Consider the following 23,316-nt stretch of genomic DNA (forward strand, 5'->3'; position numbering starts at 1 on the left):
CTCTTTACTATCTCTCTCTCTTTACGATCTCTCCCTCTTTACTATCTCTCCCTCTGTACTATCTCTCTCTCTTTACTATCTCTCTCTCTTTACTATCTCTCTCTCTTTACTATCTCTCTCTCTTTACGATCTCTCCCTCTTTACTATCTCTCCCTCTGTACTATCTCTCTCTCTTTACTATCTCTCTCTCTTTACTATCTCTCTCTCTTTACTATCTCTCTCTCTGTACTATCTCTCTCTCTTTACTATCTCTCTCTCTTTACTATCTCTCTTTACTCTCTCTCTCTTTACTATCTCTCTTTACTCTCTCTCTCTTTACTATCTCTCTCTCTGTACTATCTCTCTCTCTTTACTATCTCTCTCTCTTTACTATCTCTCTCTCTTTACTATCTCTCTCTCTTTACTATCTCTCTTTACTCTCTCTCTCTTTACTATCTCTCCCTCTTTACTCTCTCCCTCTTTACTATCTCTCCCTCTTTACTATCTCTCTCTCTTTACTATCTCTCTCTCTTTACTATCTCTCTCTCTTTACTATCTCTCTCTCTTTACTATCTCTCTCTCTTTACTATCTCTCTCTCTTTACTATCTCTCTCTCTTTACTATCTCTCCCTCTGTACTATCTCTCTCTCTTTACTATCTCTCTCTTTACTATCTCTCTCTTTACTATCTCTCCCTCTTTACTCTCTCTCTCTTTACTATCCCTCTCTCTTTACTATCTCTCCCTCTTTACTATCTCTCCCTCTTTGCTATCTCTCCCTCTTTACTATCTCTCTCTCTTTACTATCTCTCCCTCTGTACTATCTCTCCCTCTTTACTATCTCTCCCTCTGTACTATCTCTCCCACTGTACTATCTCTCCCTCTTTACTATCTCTCCCTCTTTACTATCTCTCTCTCTTTACTATCTCTCTCTTTACTATCTCTCCCTCTTTACTCTCTCTCTTTACTATCTCTCCCTCTTTACTATATCTCTCCCTCTTTACTATCTCTCCCTCTTTACTATCTCTCCCTCTTTACTATCTCTCTCTCTTTACTATCTCTCCCTCTTTACTATCTCTCCCTCTGTACTATCTCTCCCTCTTTACTATCTCTCTCTTTACTATCTCTCCCTCTTTACTATCTCTCCCTCTTTACTATCTCTCCCTCTTTACTATCTCTCCTCTTTACTATCTCTCTCTCTGTACTCTCTCTCTCTTTACTATCTCTCTCTTTACTATCTCTCCATCTTTACTATCTCTCCCTCTTTACTATCTCTCTCTCTGTACTCTCTCTCTCTTTACTATCTCTCCCTCTTTACTATCTCTCTCTCTGTACTCTCTCTCTCTGTACTCTCTCTTTACTATCTCTCCCTCTTTACTATCTCTCCCTCTTTACTATCTCTCCCTCTTTACTATCTCTCCCTCTTTACTATCTCTCCCTCTTTACTATCTCTCCCTCTTTACTATCTCTCTCTCTTTACTATCTCTCCCTCTGTACTATCTCTCTCTCTTTACTATCTCTCTCTCTTTACTATCTCTCTCTCTTTACTATCTCTCTCTCTTTACTCTCTCCCTCTTTACTCTCTCTCTCTTTACTCTCTCTCCCTCTTTACTATCTCTCCCTCTTTACTATCTCTCTCTCTTTACTATCTCTCTCTCTTTACTATCTCTCCCCCTTTACTATCTCTCCCTCTTTACTATCTCTCTCTCTTTACTATCTCTCTCTCTTTACTATCTCTCTCTCTTTACTATCTCTCTCTCTTTACTATCTCTCTCTCTTTACTATCTCTCCCTCTGTAATATCTCTCCCTCTTTACTATCTCTCTCTCTTTACTCTCTCTCTCTTTACTATCTCTCTCTTTACTATCTCTCCCTCTTTACTCTCTCTCTCTTTACTATCTCTCTCTCTTTACTATCTCTCTCTCTTTACTATCTCTCTCTCTTTACTATCTCTCTCTCTTCTTTACTATCTCTCCCCCTTTACTATCTCTCCCTCTTTACTATCTCTCTCTCTTTACTATCTCTCTCTCTTTACTATCTCTCTCTCTTTACTATCTCTCTCTCTTTACTATCTCTCCCTCTGTAATATCTCTCCCTCTTTACTATCTCTCTCTCTTTACTCTCTCTCTCTTTACTATCTCTCTCTTTACTATCTCTCCCTCTTTACTCTCTCTCTCTTTACTATCTCTCTCTCTTTACTATCTCTCCCTCTTTACTATCTCTCTCTCTTTACTATCTCTCTCTCTTTACTATCTCTCCCTCTGTACTATCTCTCCCTCTGTACTATCTCTCCCTCTGTACTATCTCTCCCTCTTTACTATCTCTCCCTCTGTACTATCTCTCCCTCTTTACTATCTCTCTCTCTTTACTATCTCTCTCTTTACTATCTCTCCCTCTTTACTCTCTCTCTCTTTACTATCTCTCTCTCTTTACTATCTCTCACTCTTTACTATCTCTCCCTCTTTACTATCTCTCTCTCTTTACTATCTCTCTCTCTTTACTATCTCTCCCTCTGTACTATCTCTCCCTCTGTACTATCTCTCCCTCTTTACTATCTCTCCCTCTGTACTATCTCTCCCTCTTTACTATCTCTCTCTCTTTACTATCTCTCTCTTTACTATCTCTCCCTCTTTACTCTCTCTCTTTACTATCTCTCTCTCTTTACTATCTCTCTCCCTCTTTACTATCTCTCCCTCTTTACTATCTCTCCCTCTTTACTATCTCTCTCTTTACTATCTCTCCCTCTTTACTATCTCTCCCTCTGTACTATCTCTCCCTCTGTACTATCTCTCCCTCTTTACTATCTCTCTCTTTACTATCTCTCCCTCTTTACTATCTCTCCCTCTTTACTATCTCTCTCTCTGTACTCTCTCTCTCTTTACTATCTCTCTCTTTACTATCTCTCCCTCTTTACTATCTCTCCCTCTTTACTATCTCTCTCTCTGTACTCTCTCTCTCTTTACTATCTCTCCCTCTTTACTATCTCTCCCTCTTTAATATCTCTCTCTCTGTACTATCTCTCTCTTTAATATCTCTCCCTCTTTACTATCTCTCCCTCTTTACTATCTCTCCCTCTTTACTATCTCTCTCTCTTTACTATCTCTCCCTCTTTACTATCTCTCCCTCTGTACTATCTCTCTCTCTTTACTATCTCTCTCTCTTTACTATCTCTCCCTCTTTACTATCTCTCCCTCTTTACTATCTCTCTCTCTTTACTATCTCTCCCTCTGTACTCTCTCTCTCTTTACTATCTCTCCCTCTTTACTATCTCTCCCTCTTTAATATCTCTCTCTCTGTACTATCTCTCTCTTTAATATCTCTCCCTCTTTACTATCTCTCCCTCTTTACTATCTCTCCCTCTTTACTATCTCTCCCTCTGTACTATCTCTCCCTCTTTACTATTTCTCCCCACTGTCTCTCTCTTTCTCCCCACTGTCTCTCTCTCTTTCTCCCCACTGTCTCTCTCTCTTTCTCCCCACTGTCTCTCTCTCTTTCTCCCCACTGTCTCTCTCTCTTCTCCCCACTGTCTATCTCTTTCTTCCCACTGTCTCTCTCTCTTTCTCCCCACTGTCTCTCTCTCTTTCTCCCCACTCTCTCTCCGAGTCCCGTCTCTCTCTCCCGAGTCCCGCGTCTGTCTCTCTCTCCCGAGTCCCGCGTCTGTCTCTCTCTCTCTCCCGAGTCCCGCGTCTGTCTCTCTCTCTCTCCCGAGTCCCGCGTCTGTCTCTCTCTCTCTCCCGAGTCCCGCGTCTGTCTCTCTCTCTCTCCCGAGTCCCGCGTCTGTCTCTCTCTCTCTCCCGAGTCCCGCGTCTGTCTCTCTCTCTCTCCCGAGTCCCGCGTCTGTCTCTCTCTCTCTCCCGAGTCCCGCGTCTGTCTCTCTCCCGAGTCCCGCGTCTGTCTCTCTCTCTCTCCCGAGTCCCGCGTCTGTCTCTCTCTCCCGAGTCCCGCGTCTGTCTCTCTCTCCGAGTCCCGCGTCTGTCTCTCTCTCCGAGTCCCGCGTCTGTCTCTCTCTCCGAGTCCCGCGTCTGTCTCTCTCTCCGAGTCCCGCGTCTGTCTCTCTCTCCGAGTCCCGCGTCTGTCTCTCTCTCCGAGTCCCGCGTCTGTCTCTCTCTCCGAGTCCCGCGTCTGTCTCTCTCTCCGAGTCAGCGAATGATCAGAAAAGCTTTTTGAGATTGTAAACACAGACGCAATAAGCTGTCGCCGAGGAGTGGCCGACTTTACGCGCCATCAATACAACTGGCATCAATATCCCTCTTGTGTTCTACCAAGTGTGTGTGGAGCGATTGTGTGTGTATGTCCACAACTGTGTGTGTGAGACTAATATATTTGGCCCCATAGAACCATAATTCCATTCCCTATTGACCTGTATGTTCTGTACCTCTTTACTCTGGTAGTGAATAGTGCTGCTGAATGGTAATGTAATGGATTGTATTATCGGTCCAGTTTGACACATTGAAATTGAATATGTACTCAATTGCTCAAATTAAGCAAGTGATTTTCTTTGGCAGCCCATAGTGAATAGGATGCTCCTGATGGATAACACACACACTCCTATTTACTCTGATTAGTACCAAACATCCCACTGCTCTACTTCTTTTCCCCCACATTGTTCAATTTCTCCTCTCCGTTTCTCCTCCCTCTCTCCATTTCTCCTTCTCCCTCTCTCCATTTCTCCCCTCCATCCACTCATTTCCACTCTCAATTTTTGTCTGACATCGAGCATTGGGTTGCTGACATTTTTTGGGCATGTGGTTTGTGAAGACCCAGTGAGGGGTGGAGAGGATAATGAGCATCAGCCTGTCTGAGAGAGCGCTGCCTGCTCCCTGCTAGCTCCAGCTCACTACAGACCTTTCCCTCCACTCACCCCCCTCACCTCCCTGCTTGACATTTAAGTTGTAGGAGGTGCAGTGTGTCTATAATAGCCTGGTTGTATAACTGGCAGGCCAGTTAGAGAGAGGTGGGAATGGGGAGGAAGGGAGGGAAGAGAAAGGGGGAGAGACAGGGAAATTGGGTAGGGGGGGAGAGAAAGGGAAATTGGGGAGGGGGGGGGGGGGGGGGAGGGAGGGGGGGGAAGAGATGAGGAACTTGTCATCCGTTGTCAATCCTTGTCGATCTGTCCGCTTAACACCATGTTGAGGACGTGACATTGGCACATAAACACACCTTGAGTCAGTGTGTGTGTATACTGAACCAGACAGACACATGGTAGTGTAGTGTGGGGAGGGATCCTGCACTCACACTTCAACTTATGCATGTACACATAACATCCAACCCCATTTAACCAAGCATGCCTAGACAGGTCAGAAAGCCTCAGAACCCCCCCTCCCCCCCACGAGGCAACATTACTTAACATGACCCCCTCGCCTTCTCTCAAACCCCCCCAAGACCCAGCTAGGAGCTGGGGGAGAAAGCAGGAAACACGTCCTATGTTTGTCCCTGTTTCCACCGCAGCATATTGTCATTATTGTGTTTAATCAAAGTGCAGATTATGCTCTCATTAAAAAGCTTTTTACTTTGACTGTGGATACAAGGCACAGAGGAGCAAGGCATTTGCGTCAGATTTCCCACGGGGCCCACAGAGGCTAAGCAGCCAGTGTCTTAATCGTTTGACTTTCTCCAGTATGTCTTCTCCACACCTGGCCTCTCTCTTCTCTCTCTCTCTCCCACTCTGCCGTGGGAGGGAAAAACAAGGCCACATTGATTTGTCTTTCTCTCCTCCCACGCTTTATGAAACAAAAGGTAATGAATAGGTCATTCTCCTGAATAGGCAGATTTTGGTTATTGTCTCCAAAGGGCTAATGTTGTTAAATACCCGGCACTTTGTCAGCAGCAGGGTTAGCACCACAGGGAATGCAATTTGGCTCGCACTAATTGCAAAAGTTTTTGAAAATGTGTGGGAACCTCACTCTATAACGGTATTGAAGTCTTAACCAAAGACTGGTAGATGAAGTTTGGACTCGATACTGAATTAGAAAATAATTTATTTTAAGGTTGTTGTTGGCATCAGCTGAAGTCAAGAGGGAAAACAAGTTTACTATTATACTATTCAATTATGGATCTGCTCCAGCTAATCATGGATGTGTTTTGTTATAGAACTATGAGATGTTCCTCAGCTGTCCCCTAAAAAACAATCATGGTCTATTAGTTTTCCAGCTCAGTCACTTTCCGACTTTTCTTTTCCTAACTTTTTGAAACGCAAATTTTCATGACCTTTATATTCCAGTACTTTTCCAGTCCTTTCATATGGTGTCCCTGTAAACAGGCCTCCACGGCTCAGAGACCAATGGGATCAATCTGGGGGTCCTGAGTCGTCTTGGAGGTCTAACCCACTGAGTGTCTCCGCTGGGTGTAATTGTGCATGAAAGATGAGCGCGGCGGCGGTGACCAAAACAGCGCGAAGGCCAACTGACAGTGAGAGAGCTGCCACATCAGCTGTGTTCGTGCGAGCTCAAGGCTCTCAGATCGATAGCGAGCTCAGGGGCCTCCAATGATCTGTCTATTTAAGGACAGGAGAGTGTCTCCTGCTTCAGAGCACCCTCCCTCGCTTTCTCTAATAGAATCCCAAACCTAATCCTGATACAGTACATTAACCCAGTCTCATTTCTCCCTCCTCTTCTGTCTCCTCCCTCTCCTCTCTGGCAGGTGGAGGTGGAAGTAGAGAGTATGGACAAGGCTGGTAACTTCATCGGCTGGCTTCACATCGAGGGGGTCAACCTGTCAGTGGCGCTGGTAGAGAACGCCCTATCGAAGGTCCACTTCACGGCCGAGCGTAGCTCCTACTACAAGACCCTGGTATCCGGAGAGGAGGCCTCTCGTCTCAGGAAAGACAAGGTAAGTCCTCAGTTTTCCCCGTGTTTTTGTTTGTTAGCTTTTTGGGGTTATATATGGAGTGTGTGATTCTCTTTACTATAGTTTATAGTTTATTCTTCGTTAGTCAGCACCTCCACACAAAATCATTTTTCTGGGTGTGCTCCAGCTCATGTTTTTCTAGTGTTTTGGGGTTAGGAATATTTGTTAGCCCTGAGGGTGCTTTGTTTGTTAGTGTTTTGGGGTTAACAATCTTTGTTAGCCCTGAGGGTGTTTTGTTTGTTAGTGTTTTGGGGTTAACAATCTTTGTTAGCCCTGAGGGTGTTTTGTTTGTTAGTGTTTTGGGGTTAACAATCTTTGTTAGCCCTGAGGGTGCTTTGTTTGTTAGTGTTTTGGGGTTAACAATCTTTGTTAGCCCTGAGGGTGTTTTGTTTGTTAGTGTTTTGGGGTTAGGAATCTTTGTTAGCCCTGAGGGTGTTTTGTTTGTTAGTGTTTTGGGGTTAACAATCTTTGTTAGCCCTGAGGGTGCTTTGTTTGTTAGCACTTAACCATTAGCATCAGGCTTAGTTTGCATGGGCTTTAGGGCTCATCCTAACTATAGGTCTTCACGGATCCACCTGTACCCGAATACTGGAGACCCGATCCCGGGTCCAGATCCAGAATTCCTAATGAATCACCATGTCTGGGTATGATCTAATATGATTGTCACGGGTCTGGGTATGATCTGATATGATTGTCACGGGTCTGGATATCATCTGATCTGATTGTCACAGGTCTGGGTATGATCTAATATGATTGTCACAGGTCTGGGTATGATCTGATATGATTGTCACAGGTCTGGGTATGATCTGATATGATTGTCAGATCATGTCCACATATTCAAGGTCGGAACCATCCAGGGTGGTGATGCTAGTCGGGCATGCGGGTGCAGGCAGCGATCGGTTGAAAAGCATGCATTTGGTTTTACTAGCGTTTAAGAGCAGTTGGAGGCCACGAAAGGAGTGTTGTATGGCATTGAAGCTCGTTTGGAGGTTAGATAGCACAGTGTCCAAGGACGGGCCGGAAGTATATAGAATGGTGTCGTCTGCGTAGAGGTGGATCAGGGAATCGCCCGCAGCAAGAGCAACATCATTGAGATATACAGAGAAAAGAGTCGGCCCGAGAATTGAACCCTGTTAAGCCAATCATAAATCATCAAATCGGCAATGGGCTACAGTCATAGAGCCTCCTTGTGTGGCAAAAGATAGACGTCTAATCAATGGAAGATTGAATTAAAATGACAGAATGAAAAGTTAAAGGGGGAGGATAGGTTACCACGTCCAAGAGCCAACAGGTAGGCTGCTACTTAATATTCTGCAGGGAGTTGTTGTTGTTTGTAACAGTAGGATTAGAAAGCTCATTCACTGCAGCTTAAGTTAGCCTAGCTAGCTAATGTTAGCTAGCTTAACTACGTTCTCCCGTTTTGATGTAGTCAAGACAGGTACTATGTAATCATATTTGATGATAAATAACCTAGCTATGGCAGCTACTATTAGTCTACTATGGCTTGGTTGCTGTCTCTTGTCTCTCCATCCTCCCTGCTCCCTGTGTCACTCGCTCACAGTACAGTCCCTCTACAGCCTGATACAGCAGTACATCTCTCTCTCCTCTTGTGCTTTATCAGCTCCGGTTATTAACTTCTTATGGCTGGGGGGCAGTATTGAGTAGCTTGGATGAATAAGTTAAACTAAACGGCCTGCTCCTCAGTCTCAGTTGCTAATATATGCATATTATTATTAGTATTGGATAGAAAACATATTGTCTGTGAGTTTAACAGAACTGATATTGCAGGCGAAACCCTGAGGAAAATCAAACCAGGAAATGGCTTCTATTTTGAAAACTCCATGTTCCATAGCCTGCCTTTGCTCCATTTAAAGGGATATCAACCAGATTCCCTTTCCTATTGCTTCCTCAAGGTGTCAACAGTCTTTAGACATAGTTTCAGGCTTTTATTTTGAAAAATGAGCGAGAAAGATAACATTGCGTCATTGTATGCCAGCAGCGTTTTGTATGCGGAACAGAGTTTGGGCAGCCATTGCCTTTCCCTCTCCTACTGAAAAAGACTGTTGCGGTTGATATATTATCGATTATATATTTTAAAAGCAACCTGAGGATTGATTATAAAAAACTTTTGACATGTTTCTGTGGACATTACGGATACGATGTGGAATTTGTCTGCGTTGTCGTGACCGTTCTTTCCTGTGGATTTCTGAACATAACGCGCCAAACAAACGGAGGTATTTTGGATATAGAAATAATCTTGATGGTACAAAAGGAACATTTATTGTGTAACTAGGAGTCTCGTGAGTGAAAACATTCGAAGATCATCAAAGGTAAACGATTAATTTGATTGCTTTTCTGATTTTCATGACCAAGCTACTTGATGCTAGGTGTACATAATGTTTGTTGAGCGATCGAATAACTCACACAAACCCTTGGATTGCTCTCCCTGTAAAGCATATTTTCAAAATCTGACACGACAGGTGGATTAATAAAAGGCTAAGCTGTGTTTTGCTATATTGCACTTGTGATTTCATGAATATAAATATTTTCAGTAATATTCTTTGAATGTGGTGCTATGCAATTCAGCGGTTGTTGAGGACAATTATCCCATTAACGGGATGGCAGCCATAAGAAGTTTAAGTATCTTTAAAAATTAAAAATAAACACTTTTCTGCTGCTTCCCTCACTTGGATTGGATCGGGTCTGGATCCGACCAGGTCTATACTGAACGGATCTAGTTGTCCTCGGGCTGTTCGAGTCTAGCAGTCCTTGGGTCCGTTTGGTCTCTATATTTAAAACATTTATTTATGCATATCTGGTCCATGTGGGAAAAATGTAGGCAACAACAAAACTTTGAAGAGCTAAGAGATGGTGAAATCATTTGGAATAGGGTTAGTATTTGTTGAAAAGTTGGGCTAGTTAGCTAGAAGACATGGACTCCAAGACTAGTTGGTATCACAATGTCCAGTGGACTTGGGCACCAAGACCAGTACTAGTTGACATCACTCAGTTCCTGTCTTAACTTTAAACAGCTAGTTGGCATGAATGCTATGGTTAGCAAGACAGTTAAAAAGGCATTTCATAATATCCGCTGAGAGACCCTGTCCTTCATCATACTATATCAATTTCCTCCAAATACATCAATCTCACCTGTGACATGGAGAAAGCCAGCCAATGATGAGAGTGGTGAGACTGATGCTACGTCTTTGGGGAGAAGAATTGCCACATATTCCCCCGTTATCATTGACGCCTCCTTTCCCTTCCTATCACAGGCCTTTGATGGATGGAGGCCCTCTCTCTTAGTGATCCCAATCTCTCCCTCCATTTTCATTATGCCAGATGAATTCAGTCCTGGGCCAGCTGTCTCGCCCGTCCTCTATCCCCGCTACCACTCTCTCTACCTCTCCCTGCTATGCCCAACGCTTTGGAAAGCTGCCGCATCTGCTTTTCTCCTATCATTGGAATGATCTACTGCTGGAGCCAAGCAGGGACTGTGTTCCCTGTCCTTCCTCTGAATCCATCACGGCTCTAGCAGCAGTATATGAGAACATCCATCTGAGTGGTGGGGATAGGGAGTGAACCTGGGGCCGGAGTACAAAGTAAATCTAATCTCCCACGATGTGCCATGGATGCACGTCGTCTGCTGAGGCGACGGTGAGGAGAGAGAGCTCTTTTTGGCCTCCCTACCAGTCTGTCCCTCTCCATCGTCTGTCCAGGAGTACAGGCCAGATTGGCTTCGTGTTTCAGACCTGACCTGATTGAGAGCAGAGCTTAAGAGGGCAACAGTGAGATTCTCTCTTTCTCTACTTGGCCTAACCGTCAGTTGTGGCCCTCAAGGGCTGTGATTGTGTTTGAAGTGGGTTTCCCTGAGTGGCTTTGAGCCGAAAGACAACAGCCCCTCACCCCCCTTGTGTGTATGTGTGTATATGTGTGTGGGGCAGAGGTTTGTGTGCTGTGTACATCCTGGGGGTCAGACGAGAGGCGGATGGGTTGTGGATATAATTAACCCTTTGGGACCTGGCGAAGAAAAAGCTGAGCGCTCTGCTTTTTTTCTTCTGAAGTGCAGCCGGGCCGTCCTTCGCTAGGTGTACCATCCTCCTCTCTCGTCTTCCTCTTCTTCCCCCTCTCTCTTTTTATTGCCCCCCCTGGCTGTGGATATGGGAGAAATTGTTGTTGCTGTGTCAGGCGTATCCCCCAACAAGAAAGGGGGCTTGGCGTAATGAAGTGGACTCTGAGGGGTCCAGAGAAACCCTCATTAAAGTTTCCACCGCTGGGGGAGCAGGGACCGGGGCACGGGGGGGGAGGGGTGTTGCTGCTTTTGCACTTGTTCCTAAAACTAAACTGCTTAGCTCAAGTGACTTTTGTCGATATGAGGTTTTCTTTGCGCGACGACGCCAATGGGAGGAGGTCGTTACGGTTGAAATGAAAGCTCTCACAAAGTTGTCTGCTTCTGTTTTTATCTTTATGGCCATCAGCATATTTGGGCTCGGAGATCAGCATCTCTTAAATTGATGTCTGCCTCCGTTATGCAAGACTCAGCTCAACCGTGTCCCATTTAGATAGGAAGGTCAAGGCCTGGTCACACCACATGCCTAATTCTGTTCTGCCACATCTATCTGGATGAGCGGTTGCATCATTTTGAGACGTAATGCACTACAGATAGACTTGGCGGGTGCAGTGGTGGTCAGAGCTGTCTCTCTAGCTTCTTGCCTTGACAAATTAACTGTTAATCTTCACCCCAAACCCCTAACATGACTTAACCACTGTCTAGAGAATAGATGGAGCACGTTTTTACTTAAGCAATAAGGCACAAGGGGGTTTGTGGTATAGGGCCAATAAACCACGGCTAAGGGCTGTTCTGAAGCTCGACACAACGAGGAGTGCCTGCATACAGCCCTTAGCCGTGGTATATTGGCCATATACCACAAACCCCCGAGGTGCCTTATTGCTATTATAAACTGTTTACTAGCGGAATTATAGCAGTAAAAATAAGTGTTTATACGTGGTATACGGTCTGATATATCACGACTGTCAGCCAATCAGCATTCAGGGCTCAAACCACCCAGCTTATAATTACATGTTAAGTTGTTTTAACAAAGCACTACTCATTTTATTCCTATGCCCCGGCCCATTTTAATGCCTTCTCTTGTTTGTTTTGTGAAAGCATTCTTGTGTACCGGGACTTCTCTCTGGATGATGGAAGAATCTGATTCCTGCTTACGAAGCATCACTGTAAACAAGGTCTGCTGAAACACTGCCTGTATCCTGCTGCCGAACAAGTGCCATTGCATGTGTTTATGTGTTACACTCCCACTATTCACATGCTGGGAGAGCGAGAGGGGACGGTGGGTTTTGTACACTAACAATTGCGCTCAAACTGGAACGGAGCATAATTTTTTTCTATTCAGGCCTAGTTTTACGAGTTCCCAAAGAATGATGTCGGTAAGGGCACCGGTGCACCTCTAGGGACAATCACAAGAACACTCACACAAACACAAAAATGAAAGTGTTCTGAAATGAAGAGAGACGGGGAGAAAAGAACAATCAGTTCAAAATACCAAAGCTCTCTTTTTGTTTTTGTTGCTATGCAGCCCAGTGGGTTTCATTGTCCTCCTTGTTGTTGACTTGCAATTCTGGCTCTTGTCAATGTTTGACTCCTCCATGGGAGCCCCGCCCCCTGCCTCAGCACACCCAGCCAGTAGGCTGTGATAGAGGAAAAAACGAACACACTGATAATTGGAGCGGCCTAATTATGAAGAAGTAAATCAAGAATGGGTCCTTGATAAAACCAGAGCCCCTGTTTCTGTTGAGCAAGTGGTTTTCTGCTGTAATTACCCAGTAGTGAAAGAGATTAGCTTCCTCTGATAGGCCTTCAGAGAGAGAGGAGGGATGAGCAAGATTATATGACCTTCCTGGTGATCCCCCTATCTTAGTCCCTTTTTTCTGCCTTCTACAGAGACCATTCCCCATCCATCTTTCCCCAGTCTTCCCCCCCTTCTCTCCTTAATCATTCTCGTAATACCTGTAATTAACTGGAATCATGCTTCTTCACAAATGCAGTCATGACCTTATTCCCCTGAACTTCCTTCCTTCATCTGACAGTGGGAGGGGAGGGTGAGATGGCCTGCGTTGTGGGCTGTATGGTTTGTACTGTTTCGTGTGAATACCATTTTGAGAGTCTCTGGCACCTGCATTGCCTGTGACCTTATAAGAACAGCAGAATCCCTGGGGAGGTAAAGCTTGGCCGACCGCTGTACTGTCTCGTTTCACATCCATCCGTCAACGTGCATCCGTCTGTCTGAGAATTTAAAAGTACCCCGGGTTTGACGTTGGAACTCTTCCCAAACCACGTCCTTGAGGACGACTGATTGAAGTTCATAATCCGGTTTCAGCTGGGTTTTTGGGAGGAATCCAAGCGTTAGGAGAGACTGACTACTGTTCCACCGCCTCAGGGGCTGTTTGAATACACAGAGCTACTAGCCAGAGCGTCTCTGGTAATGTAAGGGAAATCAACGTTAACATGTCCTGTGTTTGGCCGACAAGCACTGTAAGCATGTCCTGATTTTTGTTGGTACACAGCAATCTTAACTCTTGCTCACCATTACCAACACTGAGTCACACAAAGGGTCAAGTGGCTTGCTTCATAAGCCAAAACGTTTCCACGTAATCAAAAATCATCCCATTTCTCCCTCTCTATGGGTTGTCAATTACGTATTATTTTTTAGAAGTGTTGTCAGAAATAGCCTCAAAGCTTTGGAGATCTCCCCATGGCCTTATCTGCACAGGCTGATCCACAGTCAGCACATTACACACCTGGCTAAACAAGAACAAGCAGAGAATGAATCAAGATAATTGGGGTTTTAGTGAACCTAATATGCCTGTGTCTTCTTCCTGAGCACATGCTGGAGGAAGTGTACCTTGGTTTACTATATTCAATACTCTGGATTAGCCTAGTGATAGCATTTCATCTCTTTCCCTAGCGATATTACCATTTATTGGTGTTACTATGGTAGCCTAGTGATAGCATTTCATCTCTTTCCCTAGCCTTATTACCATTTATTGGTGTTACTATGGTAGCCTAGTGATAGCATTTCATCTCTTCCCCTAGCGATATTACCATTTATTGGTGTTACTATGGTAGCCTAGTGATAGCATTTAATCTCTTTCCCTAGCCTTATTACCATTTATTGGTGTTACTATGGAAAACGTACTTGTCTGGCCGTTTTGTCAGTCAAGGGGATTTACATGGAATCAACATAACTAGGCTGTATCATGTGGTAATTAAAGATGACCTGTATAGAGGGCATACCGTTACATACAAGGACTCTTACAAGGAACAGGCCTTCTCTATCCATCTATTAGTACCTTCCTCAAAGCAGTGGTCATGCATTCTGCTTTCTTTTTCTCCCTCTTTCTCCCTCAGAGGGAGATCCTATCACCATGGCGATACCTCAAAAACGCACTGGGGATTATTATTAAACAGCTCATTTGGAGTCGTTTTTGAACTAATGAGCGAATTCGAGAGTCAATCTGCTGGAAATTTCAGGTGCTCCTTCTTCAATTTAGCTCTCCTTTTAACGGAAATCGCCCTCTCTCGCTCAGCCGGCATGTTATTACTTTTTACTTCAGCCATTTTATTCAGGCCCGGGTCTCTTTCCGTTAGCGTTGTGAAGACGCTTGGCACGGATGTGAAATCATTATCATTTTTTTCATACCAAATGTCATTAGGCAGTGTGAAGAATTGAGACTAATTGCGTCTCTCTACAAGTGATTATATATATATATATATATGACCATTGCGGTCATCACTTCTCATTGTTACCTGCTTATTTAACAAATGGAGGGCAGTCGGTGTCAGACAGGAGCCACGGCAGCGACACAGAGAATGAAAGAAAGAGTTATCCAATTAGACACCCCCCTTCACACCAAATACCTGGAAAGCACATTGAGAGCCACTGGAAGCAGCCACAGAGGCTGTTGGGCTATTCACACAGCGCCTCACCAAACCTCTGGTTTTAATTTCCAAAGCAACCTATAACCTTTCACAAAAACCCTGTTGGTTGAATCAAGTGGGTGAGCTGATGTTGGAGTCTAAGCATGAGTGGAAGTTGACCGGCTCATCCTCTCTCCTGTCAGTCTGATGACTAGGCAGGAGCACCTGTGTTATTTATTTATATAGCCCTTCGTACATCAGCTGATATCTCAAAGTGCTGTACAGAAACCCAGCCTAAAACCCCAAACAGCAAGCAATGCAGGTGTAGAAGCACGGTGGCTAGGAAAAACTCCCTAGAAAGGCCAAAACCTAGGAAGAAACCTAGAGAGGAACCAGGGTATGTGGGGTGGCCAGTCCTCTTCTGGCTGTGCCGGGTGGAGATTATAACAGAACATGGCCAAGATGTTCAAATGTTCATAAATGACCAGCATGGTTGAATAATAATAAGGCAGAACAGTTGAAACTGGAGCAGCATTACGGCCAGGTGGACTGGGGACAGCAAGGAGTCATCATGTCAGGTAGTCCTGGGGCATGGTCCTAGGGCTCAGGTCCTCCGAGAGAGAGAAAGAAAGAGAGAAGGAGAGAATTAGAGAACGCACACTTAGATTCACACAGGACACCGAATAGGACAGGAGAAGTACATAACAAGATATAACAAACTGACCCTAGCCCCCCGACACACAAACTACTGCAGCATAAATACTGGAGGCTGAGACAGGAGGGGTCAGGAGACACTGTGGCCCCATCCGAGGACACCCCAGACAGGGCCAAACAGGAAGGATATAACCCCTCTACAACTCTACCCAGCAACAACAGGAAGATCATTGATAGGGTCCAAATGGACAGCCTCTACAAGGACACTGCTGACATGGCACTGTTGAAGTGGGAGATGTGTCAAACATCCTGTCAGATAATCATTAAACCCAACTGAAACATGTAAACCAGGACATTTGAGATGATGTCAACATGCTACCGAACAGCACGTACTGTTTCGCACGGAATACAACAACAACAACAACAACAACAACAACAAAGTGGTGGGACATTGTTTCTGCGTCACCAGACTCCACATTTGGCTAATTCTTTCAGTTTGCGTCCGTCTGCAGTGGATTAGAGCGAGGGGTAATATGATGATAGAAAGTAGAACTCTACATTGTGTAATACATTCCGCCTCGCATCATTTCTCAAGCGCTGGGCTCTGGCAGCTAGTTTGCATTGCGATGCCGATTGATTCTTGGAGCGGTATCAAAACAATCTGTCATAACCAGTGAACTTTGAATAAACACAAGAAAGCTCTTTACCTTTCGCTATAGCGCGAACTCTGCCTCAACTGCTAAGCCCCTCATCTTAAATGAATGAGTGTGGGCCACTGCCATCGTTGTACTCTGTGTCTTTCTCTCTGTGTAAACATACACTGAAGTATGAGGGGGATATGAAGGGAGACATCCTCTTTAACATCCTGTGTGTGTTTCCTGGTTGATTTGAATAATGCAGGGCTATGGAGGGTGCTGTGTCAGGGACACAGGTTTCATTGGGTCTACTGTACTGGGAGTGTGTGTGTTTCCTGGTTGCTTTGAATAATGCAGGGCTATGGAGGGTGCTGTGTCAGGGACACAGGTTTCATTGGGTCTACTGTACTGGGAGTGTGTGTGTTTCCTGGTTGCTTTGAATAATGCAGGGCTATGGAGGGTGCTGTGTCAGGGACACAGGTTTCATTGGGTCTACTGTACTGGGAGTGTGTGTGTTTCCTGGTTGCTTTGAATAATGCAGGGCTATGGAGGGTGCTGTGTCAGGGACACAGGTTTCATTGGGTCTACTGTACTGGGAGTGAGGCTTTGAGGAAGGTTGGAAGTAAAAACTAGTATTCAGTGTTTCCCCTAGATTGTTTTGGTCAAGACGGAATGCCATTTTTAAAATCTTCTCAAAATCTCTCCAGAAACAATGCAAGCGATAGTAGGGAAAACACTGCTGAAACAATGCAAGCGATAGTAGGGAAAACACTGCTGAAACAATGCAAGCGATAGTAGGGAAAACACTGCTGAAACAATGCAAGCGATAGTAGGGAAAACACTGCTGAAACAATGCAAGCGATAGTAGGGAAAACACTGCTGAAACAATGCAAGCGATAGTAGGGAAAACACTGCTGAAACAATGCAAGCGATAGTAGGGAAAACACTGCTGAAACAATGCAAGCGATAGTAGGGAAAACACTGCTGAAACAATGCAAGCGATAGTAGGGAAAACACTGCTGAAACAATGCAAGCGATAGTAGGGAAAACACTGCTGAAACAATGCAAGCGATAGTAGGGAAAACACTGCTGAAACAATGCAAGCGATAGTAGGGAAAACACTGCTGAAACAATGCAAGCGATAGTAGGGAAAACACTGCTGAAACAATGCAAGCGATAGTAGGGAAAACACTGCTGAAACAATGCAAGCGATAGTAGGGAAAACACTGCTGAAACAATGCAAGCGATAGTAGGGAAAACACTGCTGAAACAATGCAAGCGATAGTAGGGAAAACACTGCTGAAACAATGCAAGCGATAGTAGGGAAAACACTGCTGAAACAATGCAAGCGATAGTAGGGAAAACACTGCTGAAACAATGCAAGCGATAGTAGGGAAAACACTGCTGAAACAATGCAAGCGATAGTAGGGAAAACACTGCTGAAACAATGCAAGCGATAGTAGGGAAAACACTGCTGAAACAATGCAAGCGATAGTAGGGAAAACACTGCTGAAACAATGCAAGCGATAGTAGGGAAAACACTGCTGAAACAATGCAAGCGATAGTAGGGAAAACACTGCTGAAACAATGCAAGCGATAGTAGGGAAAACACTGATGAAACAATGCAAGCGATAGTAGGGAAAACACTGATTTTGACACAAAGGTAGTCAGACATTAGTTTTAATAATAATCCCAAGGTAGTCAGACATTAGGTTTAATAATAATCCCAAGGTAGTCAAAGACATTAGGTTTAATAATAATCCCAAGGTAGTCAGACATTAGGTTTAATAATAATCCCAAAGTAGTCAGACATTAGATTTAATAATAATCCCAAGGTAGTCAGACATTAGGTTTAATAATAATCCCAAGGTAGTCAGACATTAGGTTTAATAATAATCCCAAGGTAGTCAAAGACAATAATTTTATTAATGATTAATTACACTGTTATCTGGTTTCCGTTATAGGCCGGCTGCTCATTAGCACAATGGCAAACCCCATAAAACATGAAACGTACACATAACATAGCCTCCTATCCCACCCCAGCCATATGTCTGTGTTGTGGTTGAAAGGCTATTTGATAAGGGCTGCGACTCTTAGTTAATGAAATGCCTTTGGCCCCTCAGGCGTTCGCCCTGCGCAGTCAGAATACATGGGCTGTTTATATGCTGAGGTCTGTACGCAGGCTCTGTTTGTGATGTGGCGGCGCAGCGACATGGTCACATGCTATCCCAGAGGAGCAATGCTGTTGCGCTACAGTCATCCCTTTGCAATAGATGGACCTATTGTGAGTGGTGTGGTTTCAGGGCACCCCTCCTTCTGTGGGTAATCACAGGTACACACCACAGAAATAACCCTAGTCATGTAGTAGTCGAGCCATCTACCCCGAGGCTGTGTGTGTGTTGTCGGTGACAGGGGGACACAGAGTGTGTGTAAGGACAGGGCTCTTTCCAGTGCCTTGACTGGTGGACACAATGGGGGATGTGACCTGTAGGAGACCCAGCGCTGTTGGCATGAGTAAGAGGACTTTGTCTGCCACATTTAGTTCCCTATTGTGTGTGTGTGTGTGTGTGGTAGTTGTGTGTGTGCAGGTGAATATACATTGTGTGTCTATACTGACTGAGTGCCCCTGCCCTCTTTACTCTTCCTCAACAGTGTGTGCACAACATCCATCTCCCACAACACAAAGGCTAAGAGCTGACAGAGGACATTTCATACCACTAACATGTTATATAATCTGATTGTCTGCCCTGCCCTGCGCTCACACACACACACACACACTCCACTCCCCCAGGGACGTGGCTCTCCTCTGCAGGCGACAGGCTTGGCCCTCTGGTACCCCACGGTGCCAGAAAGAAAGGTGGAGGGAGAACTGTGTGTATATCCCCATCTCTCCTCCTCATTCAGACCTAGGCTGCAGCATTCTGTCAGCTCTGCAACTCTCAGCCCTCACAGCCTGTGGAGTGTGTGTTGTTTTATGCGTGTTTGTGTGAGTGTGTGTGTGTGCACTTGTGTGTGTGCACTTGTGGCTGTGAGTGCGTGCAGTTGTCTGTTTGACTGTGTCCTTGGCCCACCACTCGCCCTTCTCCAGTCATCCGCGGGATTCCTGCAGGCTCTTATAGCCGAGGTCCTCTGGGGCAGGTTTGCGACCCCCCACACCTTCTCCCCCCAGTTTGTTGTTGGGTGATGTTGGGGATAGGAAGTTAAGGGGGAGAAGGGGAGCACACATTGTTGTGGGGAGTGTAATGAGGGATGACATTGTGAATTGCATTACTGCTGGTTAACACATGTTTGGGTATGCAGACTGCAAAAGAGAGGGAACACAAACCCTGCACTGCCTGCCTTACTGACTGCCTTACTGCTTGCCTTACAGCCTGCCTTCCTGTTCATGGGGGCTTTCCTCTTTCTTCCCCTTCTCCTCCTCCTTGCTCTCTCATCTCTCCCTTGCTCTTTTCTCATAACCCCCCCATTCATCCAAGCTGACTTAATCGGGCGTGTAAGGATGAAGGATGAATGTTGGCGGTGGTGGTGCATTTTGTCCTCCTGAGACACTATAGGGTATCTTCTGCCCCGGACTGGTCCTTCCTTATTTTCCTCCACCTCCAAAGGAATGAGATGAGTTTTGAAAGCAGCAACATGATATTATGACATCATATTAGGTCAACCATAATCTCATAGATGGTTATGCTCCTCATTTATGGGAAATCAACAAATACATTTGTTTGTCGCTCTAATGACTTTTGGTATTTTTATATTTTTATTTTATTTCTTTTTTTTGGTTAACCCATTCATCTTTGAAGGACATATCTATCTAAAAACATTTTTTACCGCTTTTCTACTATATATGTGTGCATGGTGTGTGTGTAAATAAATACAGTTGAAGTCGGAAGTTTACATACACTTAGGTTGGAGTCATTAAATCTCATTTTTCAACCACTCCACAAATTTCTTGTTAACAAACTATAGTTTTGGCAAGTCTGTTAGGACATCTACTTTGTGCATGACACAAGTAATTATCCAACAATTGTTTACAGACAGATTATTAAACTCATAATTCACTGTATCACAATTCCAGTGGGTCAGAAGTTAACATACACTAAGTTGACTGTGCCTTTAAACAGCTTAGAAAATTCCAGAAAATTATGTCATGGCTTTAGAAGCTTCTGATAGGCTGATTGACATCATTTGAGTCAATTGGAGGTGTACCTGTGGATGTATTTCAAGGCCTACCTTCAAACTCAGTGCCTCTTTGCTTGACATCATGGGAAAATCAAAAGAAATCAGCCTAGACCTCCACGTTGTAGACCTCCACGTCTGGTTCATCCTTGAGAGCAATTTCCAAACGCCTGAAGGTACCATGTTCATCTGCACAAACAACAGTACGCAAGTATAAACACCATGGGAGCATGCAGCCATCATACCCCTCAGGAAGGAGACGTGTTCTGTCTCCTAGAGATGAGCGTACTTTCCTTGCGTAATAGAAGTTGCCTCTGACATTTCCCCGCGCTATGCTAACATTTACACGTTTCGGTGAGTGTAGAGGCAGCGCCACGAAAACAGCAGGACCTCCCACTCTCATCCTCGCTTCAGGTGTCCTCTCTAATCGCCCGTCTGTAATTTATTTTAAATTGTGGGCAATTGCCAAACAAATACACACACACACACACAAGCATGAACACACACACACACACACACCACACACACTTAGACAAGACATGTTTTAAGGCCTCCTCTCCCAGCTACATTTAACTGGTTTTAATACGGGTGGGCAGTACGACTCCCTCCTTCCCTCCTTGTTCTTCCCTTTAATGAAATGCTAAATATTTGTTTCTCCGGGGCGCCATTTAAATGCTCTCTCCTGCTTTTGGGAGCGTCTCAACCCCACTTGTAATTAGTTCCACTTTAATGAGTCACTCAGTCCTCCTGGAGACTAAGGCACCTTATGTGACTTTGCCTCAAAATGGCCCCCACCACGTCACGTAAACCGGCTCTGACAGGCGCTAGTTGCCTTTGACACCTCTGATGCTGGCTGTGCAGCTCATGCCACCGCACTCCCGTGGGGACCGAGGTAACGTTAGATCAGGTTTCCTGGCTGCAACACAATGGTTGCCATAATAATAACCATCTTGTGATTTGTTTGTGCCAGCTAGGTGGGTACAGTGCATGTACATTTGGAGAGTGAGGTCATTAGTTTTTTGCTGTATACTTGGATTTGATATAAATACACTGAACAAAAATATAAACGCAGCAATTTCAAAGATTAAAGTTCATATATGGAAATCAGTCAATTTAAATGCAGGACAATGGGCCTCAGGACAATGGGCCTGCCTCAGGACAATGGGCCTGCCTCAGGACAATGGGCCTGCCTCAGGACAATGGGCCTGCCTCAGGACAATGGGCCTGCCTCAGGACAATGATCTCGTCACCATATCTCTGTGTATTAAAATTTCCATCGATAAAATGCAATTGTGCTCGTTGTCCATAGCTTGAGCCTTCCCATACCATAACCCCACCTCCACCATGGGGCACTCTGTTCACAACGTTGACATCAACAAACCTCTCGCCCACACATCTGCCTGGTACAGTTGAAACCGATATTCATCTGTGAAGAGCCCACTTCTCCAGCGTGCCAGTGACTATTGAAGGTGAGCCTTTGCCCACTGAAGTCGGTTACAACGCTGAACTGCAGTCAGGTCAAGTCCCTGGTGAGGACGACGAGCACGCAGATGAGCTTCCCTGAGACGGTTTCTGATAGTTTGTGCAGATATTCTTTGGTTGTGCAAACCAACTGTTTTATCAGTTGTCCGGGTGGCTGGTCTCAGACGATCCTGCAGGTGAAGAAGCCGGATGAGGAGGTCCTGGGCTGGCGTGGGCTGCGCTTTTGAGGCCAGTTGGACATACTGCTAAATTCTCTAAAACTTGAGACATCTTTGGCATTGTGTTGTGACAAACCTGCACATTTTAGAGTGGCCTTTATTGTCGCCAACACAAGGTGCACCTGTGTAATGATCATGCTGTTTAATCAGCTTCTTGATACAGTATGCCAGGTGGATGGATTATCTTGGCCAAAGAGAGGGGCTCACTAACAGGGATGTAAGCAAATATGTGCATAAAATGTGATAGTAATAAGCTTTTTGCGTATATGGAACATTTCTGGGGTCTTTTATTTTAGCTCATGAAACATGGGACCAACACCTTACATGATACGTTTGTATTTTTGTTTAGTGTATCAATATGAGAACTACAGGGAGTACAAAGTTAACACGTTTAGTTCTAGGTAATTGCCTCTACTCTACACTAGGTAGCTAGGCCACAGGCAGTGGTGCCTAGTACTGCAATGCACTTCCTGGTTCCATGTCCAGTCTGCTCTGGGGTTTAACACGAACACCACACAGACTGACATGTAAAGACTGCATCCTGTGTGGTTTTGTGAGGTCCCCCCCCCCCCCCCTCCCAGACAGCTTTTAGATGGGGGGGTCCTACTGTAGGACTGGGGCATAACTCAGGATCTAACGGCTCATCAATTCTCTTTATTACCTGCTCTCACCAAGAGATTAAGAGAGAGGGCCCTCCTCTGTAGAAGGCTAGGACTATTCTTAGATCCTCAGCCAATTCCACTCCTAAATGAATTTCTTTCTCTCTCTCCCCTCTCTCCTCTCTCTCTCACTCACTCACTAACTAACTGAACTCATTCGATAGGGGCATTTATTGCGAGAGAATTGAGTTGGACTTGTCATTGTTTTACCTGTGTGTGTGTTCATTGTTAGGCCTATCTGTGTTGCCAAGTGCCCATCTGTATCAGTGTGTGATTGCCTGCCTCTGTGTTGGTCTCTCGACATGTTTTTTCACCTACCACTTCCCAGGCCCTGACAGTCCATCCCCTCCAGAGTTGTAGCAGGCCGTTAAGTTAAGGTCCTCACAGCATCAATCACATGGTCACTCTCCACCTCTCCCCTCTGGGGGCACCATGGGGGCTTTTATAGCCGCCCGTAAATCTGCACTGGCTTTCACTTCCACACACATTGAGGAGCACACGCACACATACCAAGTTAACACACACATGCACTAACACACACCATGGGTTAAGGTTAGAGTGAGGGGGGGTTAGGAGCTGACAGAAAACGCCATTCCTTAATGCGGGAATAAATGGGCCTTTTTTCATGTGCTGTCACTGTCCCCCGGTCTATGGAGGAAAGAGGGGATGGATGGATGGAGGGAGGAAAGTGTGGAAGGGGTAGTCCTGTCTGGATTAGCTAGCCTAGCTGTCTGTCTGTC

General features: G+C 45.0%; 1 pseudogene; it reads left to right on the top strand.

Moving 5' to 3' along the window:
• Positions 1 to 23,316, top strand: part of LOC109881868 (staphylococcal nuclease domain-containing protein 1-like) — a 356,997-nt pseudogene that overhangs the window by 218,633 nt on the left and 115,048 nt on the right.

Source organism: Oncorhynchus kisutch, linkage group LG19 (genome assembly GCF_002021735.2).
Source record: "Oncorhynchus kisutch isolate 150728-3 linkage group LG19, Okis_V2, whole genome shotgun sequence".
NCBI classification, from domain to species: Eukaryota; Metazoa; Chordata; class Actinopteri; order Salmoniformes; family Salmonidae; genus Oncorhynchus; species Oncorhynchus kisutch.